The following is a 26,700-nucleotide window of genomic DNA, read 5'->3' on the forward strand; positions in this document are numbered from 1 at the left end:
AATTCTCATACCAGTGACTTCATAGTACACATGAAAGTTCTAGAACTAAAAGAATCAGCCACACACAAGAGTAGTAGACAACAGGGAATATTCAAAGTCAGGGCTGCAAGAAACAGAATAGAAACAAAGAATGCAATGCAAAGAATCAATTAAACAAAAGTTGGTTCTTTGAGAACATCAACAGGAAAGACAAACCCTTATCTGTTCTAACGAAAAGACATGGAGAGAATATCCACATTAACAACATCAAAAAGGAAAACGGAGTCATAATGACAGAAAAGGAAAAAATCCAAAGAATCATTATCCAAAAATTGTACTACACAAAATTGGAAAATCTAAATGAAATAGACAATTTTCTCTATGTAAACCACTTACCAACCTTAAATCAAGTTCAGATAAGTACTTTAAAAAGACCTATAACCCTAAAGTAATAGAAACAGCATTTAAAAATCTACCAAGCAAAAGTGCCTAGGGCCAGGTTGTTTCAGTGCAGAGTTCTACCAGATTATAAAAGGAAAGCTAAAATCAATACCCCTCAATTTATTCCAAAAATAAAAACAAAAAGAATATCTCCATATTAATTTTATTTGGCCACTGTCATCATGCAACCCGAATCACACAGCGTCAACAAATAATTACAGACCAATATCCTTCATGAACATTGATGCAATAATACTCAATAAGGTGCTCACACTGCCTACAATAATCCAGACATCTAGCGACCCTTCACAACCACAACTCAAAGAAGAGAAACACACAAACTCTACTACACACACACACACACACACACAAAGTAATAACAGGAATCAACAAACACTGGTCATTAATATCACTAAATATTAACGGACTCAACTCACCTATAAAAAGGCACAGACTAAGAGATTTGATACGAAAACAGGATCCAACATTCTGTTGTTTACAAGCAACACACCTCAAACACAAAGATAGACATCTACTCAGAGTAAAAGGGTTGGGAAAAGGTTTTCCAAGCAAACGGACCTAAGAAACAAGCTGGTGTGGCCATTCTAATATCTAACAAAATTGACTTCAAACTAAAATCGATTAGAAGAGATGGAGATGGACATTTCATACTCATAACAGGAACAATTCACCAGGAGGAAGTCTCAATCCTGAATATCTATGCCCCTAATATAAAAACACCCACTGATGTAAAAGAAAAAATTCTAGAACTCAAGGCAGTCATCAAACCACACACACTAATAGTAGGAGACTTCAACACACATCTCTCACCAAAGGACAGGTCAATCAAACAGAAACTCAACAGAGAAATAAGAAAATTACTAGAGGTAATGAATCAAATGGACTTAACAGATATCTATAGAACATTCCACCCAAATAGGAAAGAATATACCTTCTTCTCTGCAGCTCATGGATCCTTCTCGAAAATTGACCACATACTCGGTAACAAAGCAAACTTCCACAGATACAAAAAGATTTTAGTAACCACCTGTGTCTTGTCGGATCACCATGGTATAAAGTTAAAATTCAGTAACAATTCGAACACCAGAAAGCCTACAAACGCGTGGAAGTAGAACAGTCAACTACTGAATCATCCCTGGGTCAAGGAAGAAATAAAGAAAGAAATTAAAGTCTTCCTTGAATTTAATGAAAATAAAGACACACCATATTCAAACCTATGGGACACTATGAAAGCAGTGCTAAGAGGAAAGTTCATAGCACTAAGTGCCCAATTAAAGAAAACGGAGAAAGCACACATTGGAGTCTTAACAGCACACCTGAAAACTCTGGAAAAAAGAGAAGGAGACTCTCCCAGGAGGAGCAGAAGACTGGAAATAATCAAACTGAGGGCTGAATTCAACAAAATAGAAACACAGAAAACAATCCAAAGAATCAATGAATCAAAAAGCTGATTCTTGGAGAAAATCAACAAGATTGACAAACCCATGGCCAAACTAATCAAAAGGCAGAGAGAGAACAGTCAAATTAATAAGATCAGAAATGAAAAGGGGGACATAACAACAGACACAGAGGAAATTCAGAGAATCATTAGATCTTACTGCGAAAGTTTATATACCACAAAGTTGGAAAATGTATAAGAAATGGATTGGTTTTTAGATAAATACCATTTTCCAAAGTTAAATCAAGACAATCTAAATAGACCTGTTAGTCGCGAAGAATTAGAAGCTGTTATCAAATACCTCCCGACCAAAAAAACCCCAGGGCCAGATGGTTTCAATGCAGAATTCTACCAGAACTTCCAAGAAGAGCTGATACCTATACTCCTTAAGGTATTTCACAATATAGAAACAGAAGAGTCATTGCCAAACTCTTTTTATGAAGCTACAGTTACCCTGATACCAAAGCCACATAAAGACACAACCAAGAAAGAGAATTACAGGCCAATCTCACTCATGAACATTGACGCAAAAATTACCCAATAAAATATTGGCAAACCGAATCCAAGAACACATTAGAAAAATTATCCATTATGATCAAGTAGGCTGGTTCAACATACGCAAATCTATCAATGTAATCCATCACATAAATAAACTGAAAGAAAAAAACCATATGATCATTTCATTAGATGCTGAAAAAGCATTTGACAAAATCCAACATCCCTTTATGATAAAGGTGTTGAAGAGATTGGGGATACAAGGATCATACCTAAATATAATAAAAGCTATTTACAGCAAGCCAACAGCTAACATCAAAATGAACGGAGAGAAACTCAAAGCCATTCAATTGAAATCAGGAACAAGACAAGGCTGCCCACTCTCCCCATACCTCTTCAATATAGTGCTAAAAATTCTAGCAATAGCAATACGATAACATAAGGGGATCAAGGGGATTCAAATTGGAAAAGAAGTTAAACTCTCGTTATTTGCAGACGATGTGAGCAACCTCAAAATCTCTACCAAAGAACTCCTACAGCTGATAAACACCTTTAGTAATGTGGCAGGATACAAGGTCAACTCCAAAAAATCAGTTGTCCTCCTGTACACAAAGGATAAAGAAACAGGGAGGGAATCAGAGAAACTTCACCTTTCACGATAGCCACAAATAACATAAGATATCTTGGGATAACTCTGACCAAGGAAGTGAAAGACCTATTTGACAAGAACTTTAAGTCTTTGAAGAAAGAAATTGAGGAGGATACCAGAAAATGGAAAGATCTCCCTTGCTCTTGGATTGGGAGGATCAACATAGTAAAAATGGCAATTCTACCAAAAGCAATCTATACATTCAATGCAATCCCCATCAAACTTCTTCACAGACCTTGAGAGAACAATAATCAAGTTTATATGGCAAAACAAAAAACCCAGGATAGCCAAAACAATCTTATATAATAAAGGAACTTCTGGAGGTATAACCATCCCTGATTTCAAACTCTATTACACAGCTACAGTATTGAAAACAGCTTGGTACTGGCATAAGAACAGAGAAGTCGACCTATGGAATCGAATAAAAGACCCAGATATTAACCCACAAACCTATGAATACTTGATTTTCGACAAGGGGGCTAAAGGTATGCAATGGAAGTAGGAAAGCATCTTTAACAAATGGTGCTGGCATAACTGGATGTCAGCCTGTAGAAGAATGAATGTAGATCCATATCTATCACCATGCACAAAAATCAAGTCCAAATGTCTTAAAGACCTCTACATTAATCGGACCACTTTGAACCAGATAGAAGAGAATGTGGGAAATAGTCTACAAGATATAGGCACAGGAGGCCACTTCCTAAGTAGAACCCCAGTAGCACAGACAATAAGAGAATCAATGAATAAATGGGACCTCCTGAAACTGAGAAGCTTCTGTAAAGCAAAGGGCACCGTCAGTAAGACAAAAAGGCTACCTTCTGACTGGGAGAAGATCTTCACCAACCCCTCATCAGATAAAGGTCTGATTTCCAAAATATACAAAGAACTCAAGAAACTAGACAATAAAACTCTAATTAACCCAATTAAAAAATGGGGTGCTGATCTGAACAGAGAATTCTCAACAGAAGAACTTCGAATGGCCAAAAGATACTTAAGGTCATTGTCAACATCCTTACCGATCAGGGAAATGCAAATCAAAACTACTATGAGATACCATTTTACACCGGTCAGATTAGCTAAAGTCAAAAACACCAATGATAACCTATGCTGGAAAGGATGTGGAGAGAGGGGAACTCTCATTCATTGTTGGTGGGAATGCAAACTTGTGCAGCCACTGTGGAAATCATTGTGGCGGTTTCTCAGGAAACTGGGAGTCAACCTCCTTCAAGACCCAGCAATTCCACTCTTGGGAATATACCCAAGAGATGCCCTATCATACCACAAAAGCATTTGTTCAACTATGTTCATAGCAGCACTCTTTGTAATAGCCAGAACCTGGAAACAACCTAGGTGCCCCTCAATAGAAGAATGGTTAAAAAAGGTGTGGAACATATACACATTAGAGTTTTACTCAGCGGTAAAAAACAATGACATCTTGAATTTTGCATGCAAATGGATGGACATAGAAAACGCTTTACTGAGTGAGGTAAGCCAGACCCAAAAAGAGGAATATGGTATGTATTCACTCATAAGTGGATTCTAGCCATAATTAAAGGTCTTTGAGCCTATTATTCATGATCCTAGAGAAGCTAAATAAGAAAGTGAACCTGAAGAAAATCATGTAGTTATCTGCCTGGAGATTGGAAATAGACTAGAGTGCCAGAATCCTCATCTGGCGATGGATGGAGATAGAGACAGAGACCCACATTGGAACACTGGACTTAACTCCCTAGGTCCAAACGAGAAACAGAAGGAAAGAGAACGTGAGCAAAGAAGGCAAGATCAGAGGGAACCTTCATCTGTCGATGGATGGCGATACAGACGGAGACCCACATTGGAACACCAGACTGAGCCCCCCATGGTCCAAATGAGGAGCAGAAGGAGGAAGAAAATGAAAAATGAAATCAGCCCGCGAGGGGTGCCATCACCCACTGATACAAGGGGACTGATCTAATGAGAGTTCACCAAGGCCAGTTGGATTGGGACTGAAGGAGCACGTGATCCAACCAGATTCTCTGAATGCCGCCGGATTCTCGGAATGTGGCTGGCCTGGAGTCTTTCTGAAAAGCCATTGACAATGACACTGGGACTTGTTTCCTCTGCATATACTGGATTTTTGGGATCAAGTCTGTTTGGATACTCACCTTCCTGGACCTGGACAGAGGGGGGAGGAACTTGAACTTCCCACAGGGCAAGAAACCCTGACTGCTCTTTGGGATGGAGAGGAAGGAGGAGAGGGAGTAGGGGGAGTGGGAGGGTGTTGGGAGGAGGGGCGGAAATGGAAACTTTTATAATTTAATAAACTTTGAATAAAAAAATATAAAAAAAAATCAAAAAATCATTCACCATGATCAAGTGGTCTTCATCTCAGAGATGCAGGGATGGTTAAACATATGAAAATCTGTAAATGTAATCCACCATATAAAGAAACTGAAAGAAAATTTAAAACACATTATCATCTCATTAGATGCTGAAAAGAGCATTTGAGAAAATCAAACACCTATATTGTTATTTTATTTACATTTTAATGAATAAAACTTACACCAGCAGTGCAGACACTATAATCAGCAATTACTAAATGGAACCTAATGAAACCGAAAATCTCCTCTAAGGACAGTATCAATAGAACAAAATGGCAGCCTATAAATGATGAAAGATCTTCACTATGCCTACGTCTCAGAGATTTCTGTTGTCCAAAGTATAGAAAGAATTCTAGGAATCAGTCATGAACAAAACAATCCATTTTTAAATGGGGGTACAGATCTAAACAGAGAATTTCCTACAGAAAGTCTCAATTGGATGAGAATCACTAAGAAATGTTCAACATCTTAGCCATCAGTGAAATGCAAGTCAAAACTACTGAGACAATTCACTTTGTACTAGTCGGAATGGCTAATGTCAAAACCACAAAGGACAGTTCAGAGAGTTTAGGATGTGGAGCACAGGAACAATCCTCCATGGTTGATGGGAGTGCCAACCTGTAGAGCCAGGATGGAAATCAATATGGCACTTTCTCAGAAAACTGGGAAACGCTCTATCTCTACATTCAGCTACACTATTTTTGGACATACACCCAAAGGATGCTCAATCCTACTACCAGGACTCTTGACCAAGTGTATTCATAGCAGCTTCATTTGTGATAGCTAGAACCTGGAAACAACCTAGATGTCCCTCATCTGAAGAATGAATTTTATATAGTGGAGTATTATTCGTCTATCATAAATAATTACATTATGAAATTCAAAGACAAATGGAGGGAACTACAAAAAAATCATCTTTAGTGAGCTAACCCAAAGCAAGAAAGACAAACAGGGCATGACTTATTTATAAGTTGATATTAACTGCAAAATATAACCATGCTATACACTATAGACTCAGAGAGGCTAATTTATAAGGAGGGTTAAATCTGCGGTACTCAGATCTCCCAGGGAAGGAGAAATAGAAGATATTTCATGTGTGAACTGGGAACACACAGGGGTGGGAACAAGAGGGATCAGTTAGGGGAGGGACTGTGGAGAGAGTACTGAAATAGCATACTAAAACGGAAGGTATATTCCAGGTCAGGTAGAAACGTGGTGCATTGGAAGCTCCCATAAATCTACAAAGATGACCCCAGGTGCAGCGCTTAGCAATAGCAGATACAATCCTGAATATCTCCTGCGTACAGTTGAGACTATCAGTGGAGGGATCAGGCTACAATCTATTTACATAATCTTTGACCCACAGTCTTTCCTGCCCATATAATGTGCTAGGCTAAAGGAGGCACAGAGATCGTAGGAGTGACCAACAAATGACTGGTTCAGCCTTAGACCCACGCCACGAGAGTGAGTTCACCCGTGACTGTTCCTGGAACACCAGGACCCAGACTCTGGATGACCCAGAGACCTAGGATGGAACCAAACCCGAATGGAGAAAAGAAATGTCAGTGTGATGATCACGAAGGATGTTCTGCTATGCTCACAGATTGGTGCCTAGCTCAGTAGTCCTCAGAGAGGCCTCGTCCAGTAGCTGTGGAAACAAGCAGAGATTCACAGTCAAACGTTAGACTGAGCTCAGGGAATCCTGCTGAAGAGCGGGTAGAAGGACTTTAGAGACAGAGGGGTCAAGGACATCTCAAGAAAACGCACAGCATCAAGTAACTTGGACTCATAGGGTTCACAGAAACTAAACTGTTGAACTGTAGAGACTGAGGGGTCAAGGACATCCAAGGAAAACCCATGGGATCTAGTAACCTGGGCTCATAGAGTTCACAGAAACCAAACTGACAGTCAGGAAAACTGCATGGGACTGACTTAGGCACTCTGCATTTGTGTGGCAATTGTGTAGCTTGGTCTTCTTGTAGGACTCCTTACAGTAGCAACAGACACTGTCTCTGACTCTTTTGCTGGTGTTTGGGACCCTACTTCCTCTGCTGATTTGGTTTGCCCATTCTTAATACAATGCGAGATGCTTAGTTTTACTGCAACTTGAAATGCCATATTTGTCGATATCCATGGGAGGCCTGAGCTTTTCTGAATATAATGAGGAAGAGTGGATAGCATGTGCACAGGAGGGAGGTTGGGGTGGGGAATGGGGTGGGAGGAGAGGTGAGGTATAAAACTATCATCTGGATGTAAAATAAATAAATATTTCGAAAAACTAAAATGTTAATAAAATAAAAGAAGAAGGAATGGAACACAATTCAAAATTCCTTGGTCATAAACCATCTATGGAAACCTGAGGGTAATGTATTACAGACAGGCACCCAAGGAAACATACTTATCGCTTAGAGGCACATATAGTCAGTATTTGCATTGATTTCTGTAGTGTAGGAATTGCCAGGCATTCAAAAATTGCAACTAGTTCCTAGAAAGAAAGATGGAAGTACCTCTTCAACATATCTGCATCCTCCAGAGGACTATGGAGGCCCTGACAGCCAAAGCTGCCCTATGTATGCCGTAGCTGTGAATTTTCTGCTAGAGTCATGTAGATGAATAGAGTGGGGGAGACAAAACGGCAATGGCATGTTTCTGCTGCTTGGTGTGCAAGTTCAGGAAGAAGAAGTCTTGGGACAATCAGGTCATGTGTATAAAGATGCCATTTGATTTTTCCCAGCCTGTGCTTCATGGAAACTCATGAATTCATTGTCCCACAGATGTGACTCCCTCTTTCAACAAATGCAGGGTGGGATACACAGTTCAGAAAAAAATCCCTGTTTCTTTATCTGTTTGGTTCTGTCTAGGGAGAATGGCTGATTGAATACTCAGTAGTGACTGAAATCCAGGGTACTGGCCTACAGAGCTGCTCCTGGTTGAATTTCAGATTTCACATATCTGAGTCACCACTTCCCGAGTGACAGATCCACCAGACACAGAATATACATTACCATCAGGAATTGAGGAATCACAGCATAGTTTGGACATACTGAAGCCAAGCAAGCCTGAAACTCTTCAGGGAAAAGTGCAAATCCTGTATCTCTGTGTCTGATGTTTGGGGGCTTCCATGGCTCCACTGTTCTCGGCTGTTTTACTCTTTTGGCTTTTGGGGGGGACCTGTTACCCAGCTCCCAGATAAATCACACATGAAGTCATATTCTTTCTAATAATGGCTGACCTTTGCTTGGGTTGTTCCTAGTCAGCTTTTCTAACCTTAAATTATCCCATCTATCTTTTGCACCTGGGCCTTTTCCTTTTCTTCTGTATCTCTTTTCTTCTTACTCTGCGGCTGGCAGGGTGACTGGCCCCTGATGTCCTCCTCTCCTCCTTCTGTCTTGCTCCTCCTCCACATTTGTCCTTCTATTTATACTCTGTCTGATAACAGAGCCTATCTTTTCTACATACTTGCTATTAGATGTTCAGGTCTTTATTAGACCATCAGGTGTTTTAGACAGGCACAATAATACAACTTCAAAGAATGAAACAAATACAACATGAATAGAAGTACACACTCTAAAATAATATTCCACATCAGTCTACCACTACAGCTTGCTTCCTGGAATACCCATCCTATCCTGAGGTTATTCAACTACTCTCTGTCTATTGTAGGGAGGCTGCCTGTTCATCCTGGCCAGCCAGAACTGAAGTAATCACACAGAGACCGTATTAATTTCAATACTGTTTGGCCAATAGCTTAAGCGTATTTCTGAAAATATTCATATCCTAAGCTAACTCATCTCTATTATTCTGTATATTGCCACATGGCTGTAGTTCCTAGTGACTGTCTCGGGAAGCAGATTCATGGCTTTTCTCTGATTTTGCCCATTTTCCTCCCAGCATTCAGTCTAGCTTTCTCAACCTACCTCTATTTACTGTAGAGGCCCAAGACAGTTTCTTCATTCATTAACCAACTGTATTCACAGTTTACAGATGGGAATCGCACATCACCTCCCATTTTCTGTTTAAATAAGAAAGGTTTTAACCTTAAAATAGTAAAATTTCATGTAACTGTTATCAAGCAGTTACAAAATTTGTATCTATTATATCTTTCATTATAACTAAGGAAAATTATAACACTAAATTCTGCAACCCCAGCAAAGACTCCAGAAGGATATATTACCTAAGTAAACAGTCAGTGCATTGTAAGCAACTTCCAAAACTCTAGAATTGACAGAGACATCTCACTGCCTGTTGGGGCGTCCATTTTTAGCCTACAGACCCATAGTATGCAGCTGTCCTTTCCATGGAGCAGGAAATGTCAAAGACAGTTCCACCTATATTGGCAATTTGTCCGTCATTTTCTTCTGTGTTCGGCAGAATGTCTAGAATACACTTTAATGAAGCAGGAACCCCGCAGGATGGTCTCACTTTTAGGCAAGTTCAGAAGTCATTTCTCTGTGGGTCCTATATGTCCAGTCAAGCAGTCCAGGCCAGAGCAGTTTCTTGATCAAATGGTTGACCAACTCCATAAGGAGCCTCTTCAATGCCCATCATCCTCTTGAAGCAGCTTGGTGCTGCCAGGAGCAAATGTGTCTCACGGTAATGAAAAGTCCTAAGTTATTAAAACATTTTAAATGTGATATTCTGAAGGTCTCTGAAAGATTTTAAGAATAACCTTTCTAACTGAAATATATTTCTCTATATCTAGAAAATCTAACATGACTACAATCTTGACTATTACAGATGACTCTCTATTTACCTATATTTCCTAATTATACATTACATTTTTAAGTGAGCTGCACAAGCACAATACCTTAATCAAGAGCAGAAATATACACAGTATAACAAAATTGACCTTAAATTTATATCAATGAATCAATATCCATACCAATGCAAATCTCTATAGCTTATCCCCATTTAAATGTAAAAGAAATATTACAACCAATATTTAGGAATATGGGCACAGTTTTTCTCCAAACTACATCTTGATATTTACTGGGCAAAGTAAGTTTTTGAGGGGTATATTCACAACGACCTTTCATGGTGTCTTGGTCCATCAAACCACACCAGTCTGGAAGCAATCCTCAGGTTCTCATCTTCTGTGGAAACAAGAGAAGAACCTCTTTTCCAACGCAACATATCCTTAGACCCAAATTTGGAAGTATTGATACCTTTAGAATGTTCATGCTGGTTTCGCATAGCAGCCAAAAAATGAATTGTCTCTCTGTACTTAGCTCATTCACAATTAAAAAAAATCAAAGATAACACAGTAATATACATATTCCAGACTCCTTGTGAATTTTCCATTTTTACACGGTTTATTTTTCTTTACTCCATTTAATCTATGACTATCTGCACTCTGTCTCTTTAAAGAATTTGCATATTTTAAAAAGTATTAACTTTATGTTATGACTCTCTATACTCTTTTTCTTCTTTCTTCCAAGGCTACGTACATTTATCCATCAGTATGACTCTTCTGGCTTTGTCTTTATTGCATACTGTAATTCTTCACTGTTCAGGAGCACTTTTGAAAATGCTAAATGCTTCTTGAAACTTAAGCTGCAGCATTTCTACAGTAAATATGGTACTTCTTGCTTGCTTCACACAGTCCAGCACAGGTGAGCTGTTTGCTGCCTCTGATAACCATGTACCTTGCCCCATTTTCAGGCAAACAGCCAGTCCATGCTGCCAGTAAGCAAGCTGCAGCAGTCTGCTCACAAACCCCAGGCAGGATTCTCTGTGATGAAGGTACGAAAATGCTCATGATAACAATAAAAACACTGGAAAGACCCTCTCCCTCTTGTGCGTTTACTGTAGAATGGTGGGACATGGTCACTGTGTCCTAAGCCCATGGCTGAATGCTAGTCAATGATGGTGAGGATTTACACTATATGACCCCGAGAGGCTACAAGGATGGGCCTTGCACATAAAATAAAATGCAGAAGAAGGGAAGTGATCCAAAAAAAGAAACATGTGGTATGCTTTCTACTATATAGCTCCACAGAAACGACATTGCTTATGGAATTGCACCCTACAGCATTCCAAGCAGGGAGATCTGAGGACCTGGCTGCACTTTCCAGATTTCATTATCAATTGCTTCAACCGCCAGGTTTCACACCTCTAGGTGGAAGGGTGTCAGTCTGGTTTTGCCCGATTCCTTCTTCTGACTCCTGCCCCAGGAGGACAAAAGCTCACCTATGGGAAATACTTTGACCCAGGACTTGACTCGTCTGTCACTGAGAACAACACAGCAAAATGAAGCCTTGATGAAAGATAGAATGATTGCAGCAAAAATTTGGGGGGGGCATCTTGAATTCATATGCACTGTTTCATATTTATTGAGATACACTTTTGAACATCCTTACATCCCTGGCTAGTGTCTGCTTGGCCATGTTGTCAGATCTAATTTAATGCATTGTTGAAATTGATTTATAAATCAAATTGTGGTTGATTGTGTTTGGTAGTGTTACTTCCTTTCCATTTCGTGGACTAATTTGAGCAGCAGTGTCCTCAGTCCTCTCATGGCCTGGTGGAACTCAGGTTGTCCTACCTGATCTTTAGGCTTTCAAAGTTGAAACGTTTTGTCATTTTTTACAGCTCCTTGATAGTCACTGATCTGTTCCTGCTGCCTATATCCACTTGGTTCCATTATGGTCAATCTAATGTATGTCTACACGTATGCAGTTCTTGTAGAACATTTGAGAGTGAAAGGGAGGCCAACATGAGCATTGAAGTAGGGTTGGGAGTGACATCATGAAAATAAGGCACTCAAGTATGCAATGCTCAAAGATCATAATAAATGTTACAAAACAAAAGGATTGTCTCTACCCTCAGCATGGGTCGCCATCTTGACCCCACACCCTGCTAGGTTCCATCTTCAGTGTGCTGGCTGTTCACATTTTCCACCCACTTATTTCAGTGTTCCACATTCTGAGGGACTGTGTGCTTCCATTCAACTTTGCAACTGGATATTCTTATCTTAGCAGGATTCATCTGCTTTTAAAAACGTATAAACTCCTGTGTCATCAAGTGAAAGGTCTGTCCATGTCCCACACGGCCTGCAGCACTAGGGGAGCAGATGCTCCACCTCTTCATCTCACCAGAGTAGTGCTACCTAGTGGGTGTGGAAACAGGTGAGCCTTGTCAGAGGACATGGGATTGGGAGAGCTGGCCCCGCCCCCTCGTCTGATAAGGGTAAGCAAGGGTGAGGGAAACATGCCCTTCCTTATAGTGTGAATTTTAATTGGTCTTAATAATAATACCCTGGTGTCAGATATTGGGGTAAAGTTGCCAGATCAGAGAGACAAAGAGCAATTTACAGCCACCTCCTTCCTCGCCAACTCCTCAGTCTGAAGGTCCTGTCTCCTCCTGCCTTATATTACTGTTTCTACCTTTGCAGTGCAGGGAGTAAAGGCATGAGTTTCCATCCCCTGGCTCAATTTTTCTTTTGCTTAGACTGGAGCAACCTCATGTAATCCAGCATGGTCTTGAGTTCTTAATCTTCTTGCTTCCTATTCAAAGGTGGTGGGATTAAAGGCATATGCCACACTGGTCTGGCCTCTATGGCTAACCAGTTGTTAATGCCACCCTCTGATCTTTAAGCATGTTTTATCTGCTAGAGCACAAACAAGACTTCATGAGAATGACACCTCACACTTTCCATCTGCAGTAAACCAGAGATGACCTGGCCCCTCAAGAGAAGCAGCATTAGGAAGAGTATTCCCTGCCCCTCTCCAGGGCAACAGTAGAGCTGACATTGTTGCTGGGGGAACAAGTGAGCAAATTCTGAGATTGTAATGGTGAGTGATACGACCTGGCCCTTCATCTAAAATACAGTGTCATGGGCAAGGGGCAGGAGCTCCCTCAGCACACCTTGAGGTCTGTGGAAGGTTGTGGAGATGTCCATGTGGTCAGAAGACCAAAAGGGCTGGAGTTAGCCCTGCCTCTCACCAGCTGCAGCAGCCTGCAGAGTGGACCTTACACATCGCCTGAGCAACACAGTAGAACCAGCCCTGGTGGAATTGGTTTGAGCGTGCTGGTCCTGGTGGTATAGGTTTGGGTGAGCTGGGCAGGAGCACAGAAGAAGAGGAGAAACAACCTCAAACCTTGCTGCTCACTGCATAAGGTGAGCTAGCCGGGGTGTTGCTGGAAAGCTCTCTCTTGTTTTGAGGATGAGGGAGATCTAGCAGTCTAACCAACCTAGAAATCATTCAGACCCCAAAACATGGCTAAGTATTGGCTCATCCCATCATCCACAACTTCTGTGATGTGCTGGAGCAGGTGAAGGAACCAGCCCTGCAGACCCAAAGTTACAGGACCTTCATGACAAGGACAACAACAGAATATTCAAGAGGAGCCCTAGGGAGAGCTGCTGTCTATGGTGTAGCAAAACCAGAGTCCTGGGACCAGACCAATGACTCATTGCCTCCACACATGAAAGTGCATATGGACTAAAGGGTTGACTGTGTGACTCACTGAGTCACTACAACTTCCGTGTTGATATTTTCCTTTTCTTTCTTTCTCAATTCTTTTCATGTAAATTTTGTTTTCTTTTATCCTGGTTGGTGGAATTAGTAAGTGTAGCGGGGAGATTGAAAGGGACAGGGTTATGAGTGGGATTGGGGTCCATGAAGCAAAACGTACAAGGCAAAATTAAAATTGGTAGGTTGGGAATTTAATACGAAATTGCACCTCGATTTCTGAAACTAATCCATTTCATAATTACAATACCCCTGTAAATGAGCACAACCATCAGAGCAGAGACGATTATGTAGCCAACTCTGTGGGAAGACAGATGCTTTTCCACTGGGACTATACAACATACCTGTTTGTTTTCATGCTGCTTAATCTCCTAAACTCTTTTGATTCAATTTCCCAACTTTGTCAGATACCGCAAAGTTAAATAAGGTTTCTCCTACACCCCAAACATACTACATTTACTTATCTTTAAATATTTATCAATCTGTGTGTCTATGTGTCTGTGTGTATGCCTTTATTCATGCCTGTGGGCTTCTCATGGTGCACAAGTAATAGTCAGAGTAAACACTCGGTAGTTGTTTCCCTTCTTAATACCATGTGAGTCCTAACCATCAACCTAAGGTTGTAATTGTCAGTAAAGGTTTGTGACCAACTGTTTCACTTGTGTGTCATCTTGGAGACCCGAGGCTTCCTTTCCCAGCATCCCTCAGTGTTTGCCTACGTACACTTGCATCGACTCCACCACCAGTCAATCCATGTTGCTCTCAGGTCAGCCATTCACATAGGCACTGGATGGGGGCCTGTTTGCCACCTGGAGAATTAATAGCTCTGAATGCAGCCCGTCAGCAGTGCAGCAGATATTTAACCACAGCACTTGGGTGGCAGACGCAGATGAATCTTTTTGAGTATGAGGCTAGCCTGGTCTACAGAGTGAGATTCAGGTAGGCACCAAAGGTACAGAGGAAAACCCTATACCAAAAAAAGCAAAAAGAAATTAAATGTGAATATTAGGGTCTCTCAGGAGCAAGAGTGGAGTGTCGAGTTTCTCAGGATCAGTTCCCTACTGAGAACAAAAGTTCCTGGAAGGACAGCAGCTTACTCTGAACCTTCTGCAAGCCTACCTACTGATTAGAATTTCTGTAATAGTGGAGAGCTTGGGACACTGAAACTCAGAGCTCAACTACACTTCATCTTGGGATATCTTAGTCCCCCATGGTAGACATTCAAAGAGCAGCCCTGTACCTGACCTCACATCCTGTGACTGGTAGGTGACTTGGAAATGTAATAACTAACTAATGGATGACTAAAATTTGGATTCTTCCAGTGTTACTAGATGGCATTTCAGGCCCATAGCACAGAATTGCCCACTTTGTTGCAATCTGCAGACGTATTTACTCCAATATTTCAAAATGGGTTGTCTCTTGACTATTTTTTATTCTAGTATTACAGAAACACGTTGGAACATGGAATTCAAGGTAACCCAAAATTGAGAATAAGGGCTAAAATCACTCATATGTGGGTGCAGAATAAACTGGATCCTGTCGTCTGGGAGGTGAGGGTTGTGTTTCTGTATGGAGTGGCTTCTCCACCAGCCTCAGTGGTAGAGTTTGAAAGTAACGTCTTTTCTTCTTCTTGTGATTGAACTTTCCTTAAAAAATGAATTAGACATCAGAATCTTGATGGCTGCAGTTGTGTGTTCTGTTTATTGTAATGTATATTTTCTACATTCTGAGTCATATTTCCCTCATATGTTCACTTTCTATGAATATGTTTTATCTTCACTGTTAGCAGTGAACAGCTCAGACTGATGGCTCTGCTTTCCACTTTGAGGATTAGGAGTAGCTTCCCACAGCTATGAACTACAAGTGCATCCACATCTGATCTTGATGGCAAACTATGGAGGAGCCCTGTCCCTGGGACAGTGACTGAGTCATGAGCAGATAAAGCAAATAACCCTAGATGAGACCATACTCGAAGGAACTAACTGGTCACATTCCCTGTTACTAAAAGTTCCCACAGATTCAGTTGACAGCTTCTCTCCTTCCCAAACATGTCTTCTTCACTCAGGCACCTCTCTTGTTAGACCTTGGGTAAGGACTTTTGCTTTTGCCACATCCAATTCAGACCAAGGAACAATATTCTGAGTTGAGAGGTGGAGGTGAGAAGCAAATTTCTCACCCTGATCTGCCCTGCTCTGGAGAAAGTTTAGAACATGGGGAAAGATGTTCACTGAAGTCGTCACGTTTAGACAGGAAGACCTTGTGCCTGCATGCCTGTGAAAGACGGTTGGAAAACTAGTAGCTCCAGGTGCAATCTAGGCAGCTGCAGGACAAAGCTTTTCTACTGACAAAGGTGACTGAGTGGCTTGCCAAATCTCTTGTCTCCGGCCCTGCTTTCTGATTTGACCAAGAGCAGACACCTCACCTCTCAGAGAACAGGAAACGGAAATGACCAAATGTCTTTCAAGACCAAATGATAATGCCTGACCATTGCTTGCAGTTCTGGGAAGGGTGAGGCTGTTATTAAAGACAACAGTCAACTGCTTATAAGGTGGATACAGAAATAGAGATGCCATAATTAACGAGTGTGTGCCCCTCCCCCGTCTCATGAAAGAAAACCTCGTTTGATAATTTCTCATGTACCATCCTGATAAATTAAAATGCATTCTGTAGACATGAACATGGGTAAAATTGATCACAGACCTGAAAGGCTGGGACACAATTCTTCTAACCATACTCAGTGAGGAAATGTCTGTGACAGCTTTTGCATGGCCTTAGGAGCAGACATTGATGAAGCTCTCCCCAGGAAAGCTGAGACCATCATTCCCAATGAATTTTCTCATTCCAGATAAAAGCTGCTCAGAAGACCCCGTCTAAGGAAAGAACGGGGCAAATGAGTTTCTCTCTGGGAATTATTCATAGTTTAACAGAAAATGGCAAGTTGGTAAATGGGAGGGAACTGAAAGCAGCACAAACCAAGTAGTCTTGTCTCACTCTGAAGGAATGAGGAGACCATATCGTTGGCTGTACCTCTAGCAGAAGCCTTCCACCCCATTAGAGGCCAGGCCAGCTCTCTGAAAACCAGGCCCACATCTCTGGTGGAAAATTCCCATTCTACAGAGTCCAGGCCGGCACCCTGAACACCAGGTAAGATCTTCCCAACTTAGCTGGTGTCTCCCCAACTTAAGCCCAACTGCCCATCTCTTTCTTGGCACCATATACAGGACCAGAATTCTGGAAGAAATCTCTTTTTCCACCAGAGGCCAGGCCAGGATCCCAAATCCCAGGTAAGACTGCCCCTCACCATGCCAATTCTTGAGAACATTATTCCATTCTCCTTGTCACCATACTCAGGCCCATTCCTCTGGAGGAAGGCTTCCACAGCATCAAATACCAGGTCAGCTTCTTGGAAAGCAGATAAGCCACCCCCATTTCCCTCCTGATGAGTGCCCAACATAACTGCTCCCCTTCACCTAGTGAACACATCCCGGCCCACACCTCTGCTGGAAGCCCCTCTTTCATCAAAGCCCAGGCAAGCCAACTCAATAAGACTCCTCCTGATATTGTCTACTCTGTCCCCACCTAGCATTTATTGTCTTTCCTAATCTTATCAATATTTCTCTCTCTGCACCTCTGGAAGAAGCCTTCCTCTCTATCAGAGGCCAGGCCAGAATTCTGCACTCAGAAATCAGACCAGAATCCTGAACGTCAGTGTCTTAGGGTTTTTATTGTCTTAGGTTTTTATTGTGAGGAGACACAAAGACCACAGCAACTTCTATAAATAAATACATTGAATGGAGAGGATCACTTATACTTCCAGAGGTTCAGTCCTCTATCATCATGAGAAACAGCCTGACAGCGTGCAGACAGAACTGGTGCTGGAGGAATACCTGAGAATAGTACATTATGTAGGTATCAGGGATTCATCTGAGACAATAGCCATATCCTGAGCATAGGAAATCTCAAAGCCCACCACCATATTGACACGTTTCCTTCAACAAGGCCATGCCTACTTCAACAAAGCCACTCCTCCGAATACTGCCACTCCCTGTTAGAATATATGGGGACCAATTAGATTTAAACTACCACAATCCATTGCCTGTTCCCATAAGCTGAACAATATCATAAAGCTAAATTCATTTAGTTCAAACTGAAAAATCTCCGGAGTCTATCACAGTCTCAACAGTGTTTTATAATGCAAAGTTTCTTCTGAGATTCATGTAATCTCTAATTGTAAGCCCTTACAAATTCAAAATAAACAGATCACATTCTTCCAACAAGTAATGGCACCAGACAGCCATTACAATTCCAAAACGTAGGGAAGGGAATATAGTGAGGACATACTAGACTATGGAAAGACAGACAGTCAGCCTGGCAAACTACAAACTCTGCATCTCCATGCCTGATGTCCAAGCACTCCTCAGATCTCCTGCTCCGTTCAGGTTTGCTTTCTCTTGGGCCGGGTCCACTCCCTGTTAGCAGCTCTCCTTGACAGTTATCAAATGACTCTGGCATCTCTAACACCTTGGGTTCTCCAAGGCAACCCAGGCTTCAGTTTCACAGTTTTATACAATATGCTCTCTAGACCTCCCTCGGGCACATCCCTGACACATGCATGGCCTCAGCAGCTTTCTCTAGGCATGGAAGCAAATTCTATAGCCATTATCTGTAGCCTTAATTCTAAAGTCAGTACCAGCTTGCTGAAGCTGCTAAATTCTTCTGCTTACTTGGATAGAACACGGTCCCATTATTCAATAACATCTTCATCAGTTTACTGTCTTTGGCTGCCTAAAATTAGCTATCCTGAAAGTTGCTTTGTAGACCATGCATGCCTGAAACTCAGATCCAACAGCCTTCACTGAGGTGGAATTAGAGATGTACTCAACCATACCAGGCTCAAACTCTTCTTATTGCTTTTCACAAGGTGGAAACATAGCAGAGTGGGATCTTTCCCTGTGGTTACCACTCTTTATATTCCATTTCTTCAGCCATTTATCCTTGAACACAGAACTTAGCAGTATTCAATTTCCTGGTGCTCTTTTTCTTCTCAAAATTGACATTTTTGTAATTTACCTAGCTCAGTTTAATCCTTCTCTTTAAAGATCTTCATTAGAGTTACCAGTAATAACTCCATGGCGAGTGTATAGTGGACTGTTTTGAGATACCTTTTCTTAATCGGATTAATTCAAAAGAGCCTCAGGCACACTCTTTGGACAGGGGCAAAAGACAGTCACTTCATTCACCAAAATCTCTCAAGAATGATCCGACGCAATATACTCAAATGCTTCTCCTCTGTCATCTCTTGAGTTAGCACCTAATATTTTAAACAACACTTAGCACTTCTGTCTTCCATTCTCCTCCTAGTATGTCCCTTTAAGCAGCACTTAAAGTATTCTATGCTTCTATAACACAAAGCAACATAGTCCAAATTCTTCTAAATAAAATATGGTCAGCACTATCCCAGGAAAATCCCCGTCCCTGGTTTTCAACTGAAACCTCATGCTCACTCTTGCAAGATCCAGAAAGCTTGTTTCTTGTCTCTTTCTCCATAGCCCATTCTCTCAGAGATTCTGCAACACAGAAAAGGTTTCTAAAAGTCCAATTCTGTATTCTTGGTGACTCTGGCAAGATTTACCACCAGTGACCCAAATCCCCACCTATGCATTCAGCTTTTGACTGAACTTGGGCAAATACACTGCTTGTGGCAAACATGCCGTCATTCCTCATCCATAATCTGTTATGTTTTCCTGCTTTCCTCTTTCAGCACAGCTTCTTCATCCTCCATCTCTGGGGTGGAGATCTCTCAGGAGTTACGATGTTCAAATACATCTGATGTTTTCCTTATTCAATTCATCTTGATCTGGCTCATTTTACTGATGGAGAAACACATTATAGCAGTAGAAAATGTATTATCAGGTACCAATATATTCTAGGGTTTTTATTGCTGTGAGGAGACACTATGAACATGGCACCTCATAGAAAGAAATACATTTAATTTACAGGTATAGCATATAATTTCAGAAATCCAACCCATTATCACCATGGTGGGGAGCATGTAGGGATGCAGACAGACATGGTGCTGGAGAGGTAGCTGAGACTCCTACATCTTGCAGGCAACAGGAAGTTAACAGAGAAAGCAGGTGGTATCCTGATCATAGAAAACCTCAAAGCCTCAACAATGACACACTTCACTTTCTCAAAAAATGCCATAGATAATCCAACAAATTAACACCTCCTATTAATGCTACTTCTCATGAGAATATTAAGACCAATTACATTCAAACTATCACATTTATAGATTAGATCAACTCCCTCAACTGGCTAGAAACCTCTTAGCCAACCAGAAGCCAAGCCTACGTCTGAAACTCAGGTCACCATGTCACCAACAAAACCCATTCATTCCACTATAGCATGCCCTGAATACTCCACACAGCCTAAGCACAAGAAATTGATCTTTTTGAATTAGCAATTAAGACCTTTATTAAGAGGAGTTTTCAGTTATATTGAAATAGTTTTAAAAAATTAAAGGTTTATTGAGGAAAATTAAACTTTTAAAAAAATCACATTTGTTAGGTAAAAACAATGAAAAACCCATGCTGTATAGTTAGTTAGTGCTGATATTTCCAGTGTATCTGGTCAACTGTCTAAAACAACCACTTAATGTTTAATTCTTATAGGTGGTATTTCATATCCATTTCTTCTTGGATGACCAAGCCGTGTGATGATAAGTATGGTAGCCGGAATTTACTCAGTCTCTCCCTGCTCAGCCTTGGCTGCAGACAAAGTCTCATCTGGTGGATCAGATAATTTTGATACCTATTTGCCACCTTGTGGCTTGAGGTTCTCTTTGTTTTTGCGTCGGTGATTGAAGTTGCAGTAATCATGACGTCGAGGTGGCTGCTGACCTTGGGTCTCAGCTCCGTGATTTTCCTCACAGTGTTCATGGCTGTCCTCTCTGGGCTGTCTTTGGTGATGAGAGCCCCTTTGGAACTGTGGTCTGTGATTGTGATACATATCCAGTCTCAGTGGTACACCTTGCTCATTTGTACCCTGGTGGCCAATATCCTCCATCACTTGTTTTTGCTGGTCTTGTTGAGCTCGGCTTTCATGAGTGCATTCTGATTGCTCCTTCTTTCCCCAACTCTCGGTATTTCTGTAATTTTGCTGGGAATTGCGTGGAGGATCCCTATGACCTGGATAGCATCTATACTGGTTATGCTCTGATGCATATTTACTGCCTTGAACTGAAACTCCACCAGGGCCTGTAACATTTGCTGCCTCTCTACCTCTTTCTCCTTCAACAATATCAAACTCCACAGACTCTCCATCTCCTACACTTCAAAGATACTTCTTGGGCTTATTTTTCTTTATGGCAGTCTGCTGTATGAATATGTCTTCTTTGATGTCATTTCTTTTGATGAAACTGTAACCCTTCTTTACATTAAACCATTATAGTATTCCCACAACCTTCCTTGCTATGACCTTCTAGTCCCTGCCTGCTGGCACCGCAGATGTGAGAATACCTGGGAAGTCTCACTGTCATCGCTGCTGGTCATAGAGCCAGGCTTAGTGTCTGCAGCCCTAAAGATGGTGCCAGGGGCAGGAGCTGGTTTCTGGGTCTTGGCCTCACTGTTCATGGCTGCTGTAGTGGTGACTCCGGTCAGCAGGGACTGCTGTGTCTCCTTCAGTGGTGTATTGGTGACTAGGTCAGCAGCCTCGGTGGTGTTCTCAGAGCTCTCTAGGGCCTGCTCTCCACTCCCGGTGTCCAGTGACCTCATTAAAAAAATCTTAAAACCAACTTTGTGATGAGGATAGAGGCCATTAAATAGAGAATAAAGAAAGCCTTAAATAAACCGAGGAAAACACAACCACATAACTGGAGGGTATCAGCAAATGCCTTAAATAAGGCCAAGAAATTCTAGAAGAAAAAAACCAAACAGTTGAAGGATCCTACTCAAGATATGAAAATTGGAATAGAAGTAATAAAGAAAACACAAACTGAGGGAATTCTGGAAATGGAAAGTCTGTGTAAACAAATAGGAAATACTGATGCAAGCATCCCCAACAGAATACAAGAGATGGAAGAGATAATCTTAGGTAGTAAAGAAAGAGGAAATGGTGTCATCAGTCTGAGAAAATGTGAAATCTAATCAACTCCTCACAAAATATCCAGGAAATCTGTCGCATCACGAAAAGGCAAAACCTAAGAATGATAGGAATCGAAGGAGAAGCATCCCAGCCCCCAAAATCAGAGAATATATTTTACATAATCAAAGACAATTTCCCTGACCTAAAGTAGGATTTGAATATAAAAACACACAGAGCTATAAAAACAACAAAATGTGGGATTAGATAATAAAGGAACCCACTCTACCTAATAAACAAAAGACTAAAGTTGTTGAACGAAGAACAAACATTAAAAGCTTCAAGGGAAAAAGGCCAAGTAAATTATAAAGGTAGATATATAAGAATTAAACCTTCTTCTCAATGGGTACTTTAAAGGCCAGAATGGTCTGGACAGATTTCTTTCAGATAATAAGAGACCACAGATGCCAGTACAGACTAACATACCCAGTAAATCTTTCAATTACCATAGACAGAGAAAATAAAATATTTCATGACAAAGTCAAATTTAAACAACAATTTTTCTAGAAACCCAGTGCTATAGATGGTACTAGAAGGAAACATTCAACCCAAGGAAGTTAATGACACCCATGAAAACATAGGTAATAGATAATCTCACAACGGCACGTTCCATAGAAAGATTATATACACACATGCACACACACATACAAACACACACACACACACACACACACACACTTCACCAATATCACCACCAACACTAAAAGAATAGTAATAAATACTCAGTGGTCATTAATATCTGCCCACATCAGTGTGCTCAATTCGTCGATAAAAAGACACAGGCTGAAAGAATGGATGCTATACCAGGACACATCATTCTGCTGCATACCAGAAACCCACCTCAACATCAAAAGTAGGTATTGCCTCAGAATAAAATGTTGGGAAAAGCATTTCCAATCAAATGGGCCTAACATGCAAGTGGGCATACCTATTCTATCTAATATCTCACAAGATACATGTCAAAGAAATATCCATCAGGCAGAATCCCGGCAAGGAGGAACTCAGACATTCCCCTACCCCCTTGAAAACCTGGTCATTCTGCAGGGGCTGCTCTACCCTGTTAAGCCCTTCTGCCTCCTATCCCATCCCAACTTTCACCCAGGAACCCCTTCCCTTATTCCTCCCTTCCTCCCCTTCCTCGGGGCCGTAAAATTCCCCAGCTCAGCCTGCTTGGGCACTGGGAATGGGTGGTAAGTGCAACCCAACAGGAGGGAATTCCTGTGTTTCAATAGCCTGCCTGCAGAAAGGTAGGCCTTTTGTCAGCTCAGCAAGATTCCTGGCCAGCAAGGGGCACTGAACCTATTGCAGAAGGTCTATCAATGGGGTGAGTTTGCTCCTGACCCACAGCAGAAGCCCGGCAAGGAGGAACTCAGACATTCCCCGAACCCATTGACTCCCTGGTCATTCTGCAGGGCTGCTCCACCCTGCTAAGCACTCTCGCCTTCTATGCTATCCCAGCTTTCACCCAGGAAGCCTTTCCATTATTCCTCCCTTCCTCCCCTTCCTTGGGGCCATAAAATCCCCTGGGTCAAGGAAGAAATAAAGAAATTAAAGTCTTCCTTAATTTAATGAAAATAAAGACACAGTATACTCAATCCTATGGGACACAATGAAAGCAGTGCTAAGAGGAAAGTTCAGAGCACTAAGTACCCAATTAAAGAAAATGGAGAAAGCACACATTGGAGACTTAACAGCACACCTGAAAGCTCTAGAAAAAAAAGAAGCAGACTCACCCAGGAGGAGTAGAAGACTGGAAATAATCAAACTGAGGGCTGAAATCAACAAAATAGAAACACAGAAAACAATCCAAAGAATCAATGAAACAAAAAGTTGGTTCTTGGAGAAAATCAACAAGATCGACAAACCCCTATCCAAACTAATCAAATGGCAGAGAGAGAACATGCAAATTAATAAGATCAGAAATGAAAAGGGGGACATAACAACAGACACAGAGGAAATTCAGAGAATCATTAGATCTTACTACGAAAGTTTATATACCACAAAGTTGGAAAATGTACAAGAAATGGACTTGTTTTTAGATAAGTAACATTTACCAAAGTTACATCAAGACCAGGTGAACAATCTAAATAGACCTGTTAGTAGCGAAGAAATAGAAGCTGTTAACAAAAACTTCCCTACCAAAAAAAGCCCAGGACCAGATAGTTTCAATGAGAATTCTACCAGAACTTCCAAGAAGAGCTAATACCTATACTCCTTAATGTATTTCACAATATAGAAGCAGAAGGGACATTGCCCAATTCTTTGTATGAAGCTACAGTTACCCTGATACCAAAACCACACAAAGACACCACCAAGAAAGAGAGTTACAGGCCAATCTCACTCATGAACATCGACGCAAAAATTCTCAAGAAAATACTGACAAACAGAATCCAAGAACACGTTAGAAAAATTATTCATTATGATCAAGTAGGCTTCATCCCAGAGATGCAGAGCTGGTTCAACATACGCAAATCTATCAATGTAATCCATTATATAAATAAACTTAAAGAAAAAACCGTATAATCATTTCATTAGATGCTGAAAAAGCATTTGACAAAATTCCAAACCCCTTTATGATAAAGGTGTTGGAGAGATTGGGGCTACAAGAAACATACCTAAATATAATAAAAGCTATTTACAGCAAGCCGACAGCTAACATCAAATTGAATGGAGAGAAACTCAAAGTCATCCCACTAAAATCAGGAACATGACAAGGCTGTCCACTCTCTCCATACCTCTTCAATATAATGCTTGAAGTTCTAACAATAGCAATAAGACAACATAAAGGGATCAACGGAATTTTAATTGGAAAGGAAGGAGTTAAACTCTTGTTATTTGCAGATGATATGATAGTGTACATAAGCGACCCCAAAAACTCTACCAAAGAACTCCTACAGCTGATAAACACCTTTAGTAATGTGGTAGGATACAAGATAAACTCCAAAAAAATCAGATGCCCTCCTATACACAAAGGATGAAGGAGCAGAGAGGGAAATCAGGAAAAACTTCACCTTTCACGATAGCCACAAATAGCATAATATATCTTGGGGTAACTCTAACCAAGGAAGTGAAAGACCTATTTGACAAGAACTTTAAGTCCTTGAAGAAAGAAATTGAGGAGGATACCAGAAAATGGAAAGACCTCCCTTGCTCTTGAATTGGTAGGATCAATATAGTAAAAATAGCAATTCTACCAAAAGCAATCTATACATTCAATGCAATCCCCATTAATATCCCAGCAAAATTCTTCACAGACCTTGAGAGAAAAATAATCAACTTCATATGGAAAAACAAAAATCGCAGGATAGCCCAAACAATCTTATACAATAAAGGAAATTCTGGAGGCATTAGCATCCCTGACTTCAAACTCTATTACAGAGTAACCGTATTGAAAACAGCTTGGTATTGGCATAAGAACGGAGAAGCCGACCTATGGAATCGAATAGAAGACCCGGATATTAACCCACAAACCTATGAACACCTGATTTTCGACAAGGGAGCTAAAGGTATACAATGATAGAAGGAAAGCATCTTTAACAAATGGTGCTGGCATAACTGGATGTCAGCATGTAGAAGAATGAAAGTAGATCCATATCTATCACCATGCACAAAACTCAAGTCCAAATGGATTAAAGACATCAACATTAATCTGAACACTTTGAACCTGAAAGAAGAGAAAGTGGGAAGTAGTCTACAAGACATGGGCACAGGAGACCACTTCCTAGGTAGAACCCCAGTAGCACAGACAATAAGAGAATCAATGAATAAATGGGACCTCCTGAAACTGAGAAGCTTCTGTAAAGCAAAGGACATTGTCAGTAAGACAAAAAGGCTACCTTCTGACTGGGAGAAGATCATCACCAACCGTGCATCAGACAAAGGTCTGATCTCCAAAATATACAAAGAACTCAAGAAACTAGACACTAAAACTCTAATTAACCCAATTAAAAAATGGGGTACTGAACTGAACAGAGAATTCACAACAGATGAACTTCGAATGGTCAAAGACCCTTAAGGTCATGCTCAACCTCCTTAGAGATCAGGGAAATGCAAATCAAAACAACTTTGAGAAACCATCTTACACCTGTCAGATTAGCTAAACTCAAAAACACCAATGATAGCCTATTGGAGAGGATGTGGAGTGAGGGGAACACTCATCCATTGTTGGTGGGAATGCAAAATTGTGCAGCCACTGTGGAAATCAGTGTGGCGGTTTCTCAGGAAACTGGGAGTCAACCTCCCTCAAGACCCAGCAACTGCACTCTTGGGAATATACCCAAGAGATGCTCTATCATACTACAAAAGCATTTGTTCAACTATGTTCATAGCAGCACTGTTTGTAATAGCCAGGACCTGGAAACAACCTAGGTGCCCCTCAATAGAAGAATGATTTAAAAAGGTGTGGAACATATACACGTTAGAGTTTTACTCAGTGGTAAAAAACAATGACATCTTGAATTTTGCATGCAAATGGATGGAAATAGAAAACGCATTACCGAGTGAGGTAACCCAGATCCAAAAAGAGGAATTTGGTATGTACTCACTCGTAAGTGGATTCTAGCCATAATTAAAGGTCTTTGAGCCTATAATTCGTGATCCTAAAGAAGCTAAATCAGAAGGTGAACCTGAAGAAAATCATATAGTTATCCTCCTGGACATTGGAAGTAGACAAGATTGCCAGGCAAAAGTTGGGTGCACGGG

The 26,700-nt window shown here is 41.0% G+C and overlaps 1 pseudogene; it reads right to left on the reverse strand.

Moving 5' to 3' along the window:
- Positions 1-20,598: 20,598 nt before the first annotated feature.
- Positions 20,599-21,491, reverse strand: LOC148117405 (Y-box-binding protein 1 pseudogene; annotated as a pseudogene).
- Between the last annotated feature and the right edge of the window lie 5,209 nt (positions 21,492-26,700).

The sequence above is a fragment of the Myodes glareolus genome, chromosome X (assembly GCF_982192425.1).
Source record: "Myodes glareolus chromosome X, mMyoGla1.1, whole genome shotgun sequence".
NCBI lineage: Eukaryota > Metazoa > Chordata > Mammalia > Rodentia > Cricetidae > Myodes > Myodes glareolus.